Raw genomic sequence first — 8,894 nt, 5'->3', positions numbered from 1 at the left:
TTGAATCCCCATAGAGAATGAATGGGAATTAAAAGAAAAAGCAATTGCGCCAAAATATATTGAAATTTGGAACAAAAGGACAAAAAACGGCTTCAGGAGGTTCACTTTTGGGGTTAAAATGTTGAAACGGGTTCAATCGGAAGAAAAATGCAAAAGTTAGCGACTAATGTAGCTATTTAGGGCAGTTAATGTTGAAATAAGTTCACTTCTGGGTTGATTTGGGTCACTTCCGGTCTATTTGGGTCACTTCCGGTTTGATTAGAGGCACTTCCGGTCTAGCTGAGGTCACTTCCGGTTTATTTGGGGTCACTTCCGGTTTAAAAAGGTCACTTCCGGTTTAAAAAGGTCACTTCCGGTTTGATTTTGGGGTCACTTCCGGTTTACCTAAGGTCACTTCCTGTTTACCTAAGGTCACTTCCGGTTCGATTTGGGGCACTTCCGGTTCATTCTAGGTTCATTGGGAGCACTTCAGGGTCAATCCAAGATGGCCGCCACACTGGAAGTGGGGGTCAAGGGTTGAATTTTGTAAGCATAGTGGAAGTGGGGGTGAAGGTGGTGAATATGGTAAGGATGAGGTGACCAAAGTGAATAAAGTTGGAATGGGTTGAATCGGTTGAAAAATGTAGAAATTAGAGTAGAAAAACCAAATTTTGTAGAATTTGGTTGAATTTCAAAATTGAAAATTTGGAAATTTTGGTAAGTGGGAAGGTGTGGAATAGGTAGGCAAAAGATGAACAGTTGAAAGTTGGAATGGGTTGAATCGGTTGAAAAACGTAGAAGTTAGAGTAGAAAAACGAAATTTTGGAGAATTTGGTTGAATTTCAAATTTGAAATTTTGGAATTTTTGGTAGGTGAGAAGTTGTGGAATAGGCAGGCAAAAGATGAACAGTTGAAAGTTGGAATGGGTTGAATCGGTTGAAAAATGTAGAAGTTAGAGTAGAAAAACGAAATTACGAAGAATTTGGTTGAATTTCAAATTTGAAAATTTGGAATTTTTTTGTAAGTGGGAAGTTGTGGAATAGGTAGGCAAAAGATGAACAGTTGGAAGTTGGAACGGGTTGAATCGGTCGAAAAATGTAGAAATTAGAGGTGAAAAACGAAATTTCGTGAAATTTTGTCGGAATTTTTAACGAGAAAACGTGAAATTTTTGAATTTGGGAATTTTGGGAATGTCGAGAATCATTCCGAATGTGGTTTGAATGTGCTGAATGAGGTGAATTTAAAAGGGGAATGACGTAAATGTGAAATGTCGAATCTGCCATTGAGAATGAATGGGGAAAATTTTGTCGTAAATTCGCGAATTTTGCGAAATCGGAAAATTTTCGGAACGAGAAAAATGGAAGCGCTCATCTCGTGAATATTTGGAATACGTCAAAAGTGGAACGGAGTGAATCGGATGAATTATGTGGAAGAAGAAGCGGGACAAAAAAGTGTGGAGAATAAAATAGAAGAATAATAATAATAATAATAATAATAGAGAATGGTGTAGAATAACATATGTGTGAAGGCCATCGCCTTCACACAACTAGAAAATGCAATTTCTGGAGAAATTGCGTGTGAAGGCGAAGACTTTGAATCACTTCTTGGGGAATGATGCCGAATGATGTTGAAATGAGTTGAATTTCTTGAGAAAATAGAAGTGTAATACTAAATTTTGGAGAATTTGGTTGAATTTCAAATTTGAAAGTTTGGAATTTTTGGTAAGTAGAAAGTTGTGGAATAGGTAGAAAAATGATGAACAGTTGAAAGTTGGAATGGGTAGAATCGGTTGAAAAATGTAGAAATTAGAGTAGAAAGACGAAATTTAGAAAAATTTGGTTGAATTTCAAATTTGGAATTTTTGGCAAATGGGAAGTTGTGGAATAGGTTGGCAAAAGATGAACAGTTGAAAGTTGGAATGAGTTGAATAAGTTGAAAAATGTAGAAATTAGAGTCGAAAAACGAAAATTTGGAGAATTTGGTTGAATTTCAAATTTGGAATTTTTGATCAGTGGGAAGTTGTGGAATAGGTAGGCAAAAGATGAACAGTTGAAAGTTGGAATGGGTAGAATTGGTTGAAAAATGTAGAAATTAGAGTAGAAAAACGAAATTTTGAAAAATTTGGTTGAATTTCAAATTTGGAATTTTTGGTAAACGGGAAGTTGTGGAATAGGTAGGCAAAAGATGAACAGTTGAAAGTTGGAATGGGTTAAATCGGTTGAACAATGTAGAAATTAGAGTAGAAAAATGAAATTTTGGGTAATTTGGTTGAATTTCAAATTTGGAATTTTTGGTAGGTGGGACGTTGTGCAATAGGTAGGCAAAAGATGAACAGTTGAAAGTTGGAATGGGTAGAATCGGTTGAAAAATGTAGAAATTAGAGTAGAAAAACGAAATTTAGAAAAATTTGGTTGAATTTCAAATTTGGAATTTTTGGCAAATGGGAAGTTGTGGAATAGGTTGGCAAAAGATGAACAGTTGAAAGTTGGAATGAGTTGAATCGGTTGAAAAATGTAGAAGTTAGAGTAGAAGAACGAAATTTTGGAGAATTTGGTTGAATTTCAAATTTAAAAATATTGAGTTTTTGGTAGGTGAGAAGTTGTGGAATAGGCAGGCAAAAGATGAACAGTTGAAAGTTGGAATGGGTTGAATCGGTTGAAAAACGTAGAAGTCAGAGTAAAAAAACAAAATTTTGTAGAATTTGGTTGAATTTCAAATTTGAAAATTTTTAATATTTGGTATGTGAGAAGTTGTGGAATAGGCAGGCAAAAGATGAACAGTTGAAAGTTGGAATGGGTTGAATCGGTTGAAAAATGTAGAAATTAGAGTAGAAAAATGAAATTACGAAGAATTTGGTTGAATTTCAAATTTGAAAATTTGGAATTTTTTTGTAAGTGGGAAGTTGTGGAATAGGTAGGCAAAAGACGAACAGTTGGAAGTTGGAATGGGTTGAATCGGTCGAAAAATGTAGAAATTAGAGGTGAAAAACGAAATTTCGTGAAATTTTGTCGGAATTTTTAACGTGAAAACGTGAAATTTTTGAATTTGGGAATTTTGGGAATGTCGAGAATCATTCCGAATGTGGTTTGAATGTGCTGAATGAGGTGAATTTAAAAGGGGAATGACGTAAATGTGAAATGTCGAATCTGCCATTGAGAATGAATGGGGAAAAATTTGTCGTAAATTCGCGAATTTTGCGAAATCGGAAAATTTTCGGAACGAGAAAAATGGAAGCGCTCATCTCGTGAATATTTGGAATACGTCAAAAGTGGAACGGAGTGAATCGGATGAATTATGTGGAAGAAGAAGCGGGACAAAAAAGTGGCGGGAATAAAATAGAAGAATAATAATAACTAGAAAATGCAATTTCTGGAGAAATTGCGTGTGAAGGCGAAGACTTTGAATCACTTCTTGGGGAATGATGCCGAATGATGTTGAAATGAGTTGAATTTCTTGAGAAATGTGGAAAATAGAAGTGTAATACTAAATTTTTGAGAATATGGTTGAATTTCAAATTTGATTTTTGGAATTTTTGGTAAGTGGAAAGTTGTGGAATAGGCAGGCAAAGGATGAACAGTTGAATGTTGGAACGGGTTGAATCGGTTAAAAAATGTAGAAGTGAGAGCAAATGTTGAATCCCCATAGAGAATGAATGGGAATTAAAAGAAAAAGCAATTGCGCCAAAATATTTTGAAATTTGGAACAAAACGTAAAAAAACAGCTTCAGGAGGTTCACTTTTGGGGTTAAAATGTTGAAACGGGTTCAATCGGACAAAAAATGCAAAAGTTAGCGCCTAATGTAGCTATTTATGGCAGTTAATGTTGAAATAAGTTCACTTCCGGGTTGATTTGGGTCACTTCCGGTCTATTTGGGTCACTTCCGGTCTGATTAGAGGCACTTCCGGTCCAGCTGAGGTCACTTCCGGTTTATTTGGGGTCACTTCCGGTTTAAAAAGGTCACTTCCGGTTTGATTTGGGGTCACTTCCGGTTTACCTAAGGTCACTTCCTGTTTACCTAAGGTCACTTCCGGTTCGATTTGGGGCACTTCCGGTTCATTCTAGGGTCATTGGGAGCACTTCAGGGTTAATCCAAGATGGCCGCCACACTGGAAGTGGGGGTCAAGGGTTGAATTGTGTAAGCATAGTGGAAGTGGGGGTGAAGGGGGTGAATATGGTAAGGATGAGGTGACCAAAGTGAATAAAGTTGGAATGGGTTGAATCGGTTGAAAAATGTAGAAATTAGAGTAGAAAAACCAAATTTTGTAGAATTTGGTTGAATTCCAAAATTGAAAATTTGGAAATTTTGGTAAGTGGGAAGGTGTGGAATAGGTAGGCAAAAGATGAACAGTTGAAAGTTGGAATGGGTTGAATCGGTTGAAAAACGTAGAAGTTAGAGTAGAAAAACGAAATTTTGGAGAATTTGGTTGAATTTCAAATTTGAAATTTTGGAATTTTTGGTAGGTGAGAAGTTGTGGAATAGGCAGGCAAAAGATGAACAGTTGAAAATTGGAATGGGTTGAATCGGTTGAAAAATGTAGAAACTAGAGGTGAAAAACGAAATTTCGTGAAATTTTGTCGGAATTTTTAACGTGAAAACGTGAAATTTTTGAATTTGGGAATTTTGGGAATGTCGAGAATCATTCCGAATGTGGATTGAATGTGCTGAATGAGGTGAATTTAAACGGGGAATGACGTAAATGTGAAATGTAGAATCTGCCATTGAGAATGAATGGGGAAAAATTTGTCGTAAATTCGCGAATTTTGCGAAATCGGAAAATTTTCGGAACGAGAAAAATGGAAGCGCTCATCTCGTGAATATTTGGAATACGTGAAAAGTGGAACGGAGTGAATCGGATGAATTATGTGGAAGAAGAAGCGGGACAAAAAAGTGTGGAGAATAAAATAGAAGAATAATAATAACTAGAAAATGCAATTTCTGGAGAAATTGCGTGTGAAGGCGAAGACTTTGAATCACTTCTTGGGGAATGATGGCGAATGATGTTGAAATGAGTTGAATTTCTTGAGAAATGTGGAAAATAGAAGTGTAATACTAAATTTTGGAGAATTTGGTTGAATTTCAAATTTGAAGTTTGGAATTTGTGGTAAGTGGGAGGTTGTGGAATAGGTAGGCAAAAGATGAACAGTTGAATGTTGGAACGGGTTGAATCGGTTAAAAAATGTAGACGTGAGAGCAAATGTTGAATCTCCATAGAGAATGAATGGGAATTAAAAGAAAAAGCAATTGCGCCAAAATATTTTGAAATTTGGAACAAAACGAAAATAAATAGCTTCAGGAGGTTCACTTTTGGAGTTAAAATGTTGAAATGGGTTCAATCGGACAAAAAATGCAAAAGTTAGCGACTAATGTAGCTATTTAGGGCAGTTAATGTTGAAATAAGGTCACTTCCGGGGTGATTTGGGTCACTTCCGGTCTATTTGGGTCACTTCCGGTTTGAGTAGAGGCACTTCCGGTCTAGCCGAGGTCACTTCCGGTTTATTTGGGGTCACTTCCGGTTTAAAAAGGTCACTTCCGGTTTAAAAAGGTCACTTCCGGTTTGATTTGGGGTCACTTCCGGTTTACCTGGGGTCACTTCCGGTTCATTTGGGGTCACTTCCGGTTTGATTTGGGTCACTTCCGGTCTATTTGGGTCACTTCCGGTTTGATTAGAGGCACTTCCGGTCTAGCTGAGGTCACTTCCGGTTTATTTGGGGTCACTTCCGGTTTAAAAAGGTCACTTCCGGTTTGATTTGGGGTCACTTCCGGTTTGATTTGGGGTCACTTCCGGTTTACCTGAGGTCACTTCCGGTTCATTTGGGGTCAATTCCGGTTTGATATGGGGCACTTCCGGTACATTCTGGGTTCATTGGGGGCACTTCCGGGTCAATCCAAGATGGCCGCCACACTGGAAGTGTGGGTGAAGGAGGTGAATATGGTAAGCATAAGGTAAACAAAGTGAATAAAGTTGGAATGGGTTGAATCGGTTGAAAAATGTGGAAAAAAGAGTAGAAAAACGAAATTGTAGAGAATTTTTGGTAAGTGGAAAGTTGTGGAATAGGCAGGCAAAGGATGAACAGTTGAATGTTGGAACGGGTTGAATCGGTTAAAAAATGTAGAAGTGAGAGCAAATGTTGAATCCCCATAGAGAATGAATGGGAATTAAAAGAAAAAGCAATTGCGCCAAAATATTTTGAAATTTGGAACAAAACGTAAAAAAACAACTTCAGGAGGTTCACTTTTGGGGTTAAAATGTTGAAACGGGTTCAATCGGACAAAAAATGCAAAAGTTAGCGCCTAATGTAGCTATTTATGGCAGTTAATGTTGAAATAAGTTTACTTCCGGGTTGATTTGGGTCACTTCCGGTCTATTTGGGTCACTTCCGGTCTGATTAGAGGCACTTCCGGTCCAGCTGAGGTCACTTCCGGTTTATTTGGGGTCACTTCCGGTTTAAAAAGGTCACTTCCGGTTTAAAAAGGTCACTTCCGGTTTGATTTGGGGTCACTTCCGGTTTACCTAAGGTCACTTCCTGTTTACCTAAGGTCACTTGCGGTTTGATATGGGGCACTTCCGGTACATTCTGGGTTCATTGGGGGCACGTCCGGGTCAATCCAAGATGGCCGCCACACTGGAAGTGTGGGTGAAGCAGGTGAATATGGTAAGCATAAGGTAAACAAAGTGAATAAAGTTGGAATGGGTTGAATCGGTTGAAAAATGTGGAAAAAAGAGTAGAAAAACGAAATTGTAGAGAATTTTTGGTAAGTGGAAAGTTGTGGAATAGGCAGGCAAAGGATGAACAGTTGAATGTTGGAACGGGTTGAATCAGTTAAAAAATGTAGAAGCGAGAGCAAATGTTCAATCCCCATAGAGAATGAATTGGAATTAAAAGAAAAAGCAATTGCGCCAAAATATTTTGAAATTTGGAACAAAACGTAAAAAAACAGCTTCAGGAGGTTCACTTTTGGGGTTAAAATGTTGAAACGGGTTCTATCGGACAAAAAATGCAAAAGTTAGCGCCTAATGTAGCTATTTAGGGCAGTTAATGTTGAAATAAGTTCACTTCCGGGTTGATTTGGGTCACTTCCGGTCTATTTGGGTCACTTCCGGTTTGAATAGAGGCACTTCCGGTCTAGCTGAGGTCACTTCCGGTTTATTTGGGGTCACTTCCGGTTTAAAAAGGTCACTTCCGGTTTAAACAGGTCACTTCCGGTTTGATTTGGGGTCACTTCCGGTTTACCTGAGGTCACTTCCTGTTTACCTAAGGTCACTTCCGGTTCGATTTGGGGCACTTCCGGTTCATTCTAGGTTCATTGGGAGCACTTCAGGGTCAATCCAAGATGGCCGCCACACTGGAAGTGGGGGTCAAGGGTTGAATTGTGTAAGCATAGTGGAAGTGGGGGTGAATATGGTAAGGATGAGGTGACCAAAGTGAATAGAGTTGGAATGGGTTGAATCGGTTGAAAAATGTAGAAATTAGAGTAGAAAAACCAAATTTTGTAGAATTTGGTTGAATTTCAAAATTGAAAATTTGGAAATTTTGGTAAGTGGGAAGGTGTGGAATAGGTAGGCAAAAGATGAACAGTTGAAAGTTGGAATGGGTTGAATCGGTTGAAAAACGTAGAAGTTAGAGTAGAAAAACGAAATTTTGGAGAATTTGGTTGAATTTCAAATTTGAAATTTTGGAATTTTTGATAGGTGAGAAGTTGTGGAATAGGCAGGCAAAAGATGAACAGTTGAAAGTTGGAATGGGTTGAATCGGTTGAAAAATGTAGAAATTAGAGTAGAAAAACGAAATTACGAAGAATTTGGTTGAATTTCAAATTTGAAAATTTGGAATTTTTTTGTAAGTGGGAAGTTGTGGAATAGGTAGGCAAAAGATGAACAGTTGGAAGTTGGAACGGGTTGAATCGGTCGAAAAATGTAGAAATTAGAGGTGAAAAACGAAATTTCGTGAAATTTTGTCGGAATTTTTAACGTGAAAACGTGAAATTTTTGAATTTGGGAATTTTGGGAATGTCGAGAATCATTCCGAATGTGGTTTGAATGTGCTGAATGAGGTGAATTTAAAAGGGGAATGACGTAAAAGTGAAATGTCGAATCTGCCATTGAGAATGAATGGGGAAAAATTTGTCGTAAATTCGCGAATTTTGCGAAATCGGAAAATTTTCGGAACGAGAAAAATGGAAGCGCTCATCTCGTGAATATTTGGAATACGTCAAAAGTGGAACGGAGTGAATCGGATGAATTATGTGGAAGAAGAAGCGGGACAAAAAAGTGGCGGGAATAAAATAGAAGAATAATAATAATAATAGAGAATGGTGTAGAATAACATATGTGTGAAGGCCATCGCCTTCACACAACTAGAAAATGCAATTTCTGGAGAAATTGCGTGTGAAGGCGAAGACTTTGAATCACTTCTTGGGGAATGATGCCGAATGATGTTGAAATGAGTTGAATTTCTTGAGAAATGTGGAAAATAGAAGTGTAATACAAAATTTTGGAGAATTTGGTTGAATTTCAAATTTGAAGTTTGGAATTTTTGGTAAGTGGGAGGTCGTGGAATAGGCAGGCAAAAGATGAACAGTTGAAAGTTGGAACGGGTTGAATCGGTTAAAAAATGTAGATGTGAGAGCAAATGTTGAATCTCCATAGAGAATGAATGTGAATTAAAAGAAAAAAGAATTGCACCAAAATATTTTGAAATTTGGAACAAACGGACAAAAAACGGCTTCAGGAGGTTCCCTTTTGGGGTTAAAATGTTGAAATGGGTTTAATCAGACAAAAAATGCAAAAGTTAGCGACTAATGTAGCTATTTAGGGCAGTTAATGTTGAAATAAGGTCACTTCCGGGGTGATTTGGGTCACTTCCGGTTTGATTAGAGGCACTTCCGGTCTAGCTGAGGTCACTTCCGGTTTATT

This window comes from Syngnathus scovelli, chromosome 1, assembly GCF_024217435.2.
Source record: "Syngnathus scovelli strain Florida chromosome 1, RoL_Ssco_1.2, whole genome shotgun sequence".
NCBI classification, from domain to species: Eukaryota; Metazoa; Chordata; class Actinopteri; order Syngnathiformes; family Syngnathidae; genus Syngnathus; species Syngnathus scovelli.
The sequence above is the reverse complement of the archived record's forward strand: the minus strand, read 5'-3'. Positions refer to the sequence as shown.